Genomic DNA, 2,444 nt, shown 5'->3' with positions numbered 1-2,444 from the left:
GCTGTCCATACTAATGTGACAAAAAAAAAAAAAAAAAAAAAAAAAAAAAAAAAAAAATTATATATATATATATATATATATATATATATATATATATATATATATATATATACATTTATATATATATATATATATTTATATATACTATATATATACATATATATGTGTGTATATAGTGTATATATATATTATATATATATATATATATGTATGTGTGTGTGTGTGTGTGTGTGTATCACACATATGCCACATACACACGTCACCCTCTTGTCACACACATATCACAAAAAAGTTGAATGTAATACAGCATCTTCCTGGTAGTCCTAAACAGTGCTTTGTGTGATTAACCTGCCAAGGATTCGTTTTCCATTTTCAGTTGCCGACTTGTTTGCGACCTGTATGCAATAACTTGTCAACAGGTCGATGATATTTTCGCAACTGGTAGGTTAACTATTCCATATTCCAACCATCCCTCCTTTCCCCCCCAAAAAGGGGGGGTGGATGTGGGACACCCAAAGGCATTTTTAGAAGGTATTTTACACATAGACGTCACGGCGATTTGTATTAAATTCTCAAAATCGTCAAAATCTGGAGTTGTAGCCTACAAGACTTTGGTAACGCCACAAAAGCAACACGAATGCCTTTAATTTTTAACAAATATGAAAAGAATATAGATTAGTTATTACAGCGACTGGCAGCAAATATGCCACAATACGTAGTACGTGCAACAGCAAGTTAACGTTGGTCTTAAGCAAGGTCCAAAGAGTTAAATCTCTTAATATTAGGACCTTAGTCTCGAGCACGCCCCCGGGGGGGGGGAGTGACCGGATGGGTGGACTGCTTGCATCATGCATGATATCAACGAACTTCCGGATAATTAAAAGCAATAGCAAATGAATCTTGAAAAGAAGAAGAAGAAGAGGAAACAAGAGGTTATGAAAATATGCCCAAATCCAGGTTCTGGGTTAAGATCGTAACCTTTGCAACGCCATCTCAGTTGATTCTGCAGAGTCTCTCTCTCTCTCTCTCTCTCTCTCTCTCTCTCTCTCTCTCTCTCTCTCTCATCGGCATCGGGGGAAGAGAAATTTAAAGGTTCTCGTAAGCTTTGGATCACCACTGCACCACCGCGGGGGGTCACAGGCTACTCTCTCTCCACGGTGGGGAAGCGGACTTCATGGGGGGAAAGGGGGGGGGGTCTCTCTCGCCTCCTCCACGCACGCAACTGCAAGCAGGAAAGTTTCGTGCAACATCTCCTGCAGTTGATGAGCTTGCAACGGGAGCAACAGTTTCTTGGCTTATGGCGCCCTGTCCAGCTCTGCAAGATAGTATGCTTAAAACCTTAACTGCAGAAGAACGATAAGAGATAAGAAGAAGAAGAAGTAAGAAGTGGGGAACAAATAACAAACAAAGGATACAAAAAAAATCTTAACCAAAAGCAAATAAAGAAGAGAAAAGAAGAAGGAAAGGACGAACGTCGACGGAAGAAATACTGAGAGAGAAACGTTTTTTCCTTCGCGTTTTTCTTGAAAACTTTTTTTTCTTTTTGAGGGGTGATAATGAGGTAGCTAGTGACTGAATTGGGAATGTGAAAAAGACGAGAGAGAGAGAGAGAGAGAGAGAGAGAGAGAGAGAGAGAGAGAGAGAGAGAGAGAGTCGCAAGCACTGAGACGCTGCCTGATAAGGAAGGGCTTGTGGCACCACGAGAGGATGTGACGAAGAAAGTTCAAAGAAAACTTGAGAAATAAAGAAAGCATATATGGTTTAGGACCCAAAAGTGAATACATACTGAATATAATATTTAATAGGGAAAGATAGGCGCCCATATTAGCAATTAACGAAGGTAAAATATGATTTATTAATTTCAAAGATCTTCGGAGACGTTACAAACTCAATGGTGACTAAATTATGGATGCAAAAATTAATAAAATAATTTCCAAAATAGAAAAGCATTAATTAGAATACTATTTGGAAATAACAGAAAGACTGACTTGCAATGAAAAACTCAAAACTAGATCGAAAATTTTAACCATATGTTGACCTGATAATCAAGATTGCCCTAAAGGCAATCATTAAAACAAACATAGAGAGCAAAAAATGTTCTTAATAAAAGAAAAAAAAAACTAAAATCTGTGCATAATAAATATATGACCAGAAATACTGGTACTAAGGTATAGAAGAAATAAATATTGGGTCTTAGAAATAAAATTTAAAAGATGAAAAAATAAAAGTTGGGACAATCAGTACATAGTTTCTCTAAAGCTTCTCATAGCTACGAAAAAAACACCCTAATATGTGAGAGAGAGAGAGAGAGAGAGAGAGAGAGAGAGGTTGAAGCCCTTCATATCATCTGCAGATACTACGAGAGAGAGAAGAGAGAAGAGAGGGAGAGATTGGTTGAAGCCCTTCATATCATCTGCAGATACTACGAGAGAGAGAGAGAGAGA

The sequence above is a fragment of the Macrobrachium nipponense genome, chromosome 23 (assembly GCF_015104395.2).
Source record: "Macrobrachium nipponense isolate FS-2020 chromosome 23, ASM1510439v2, whole genome shotgun sequence".
NCBI classification, from domain to species: Eukaryota; Metazoa; Arthropoda; class Malacostraca; order Decapoda; family Palaemonidae; genus Macrobrachium; species Macrobrachium nipponense.
The sequence above is the reverse complement of the archived record's forward strand: the minus strand, read 5'-3'. Positions refer to the sequence as shown.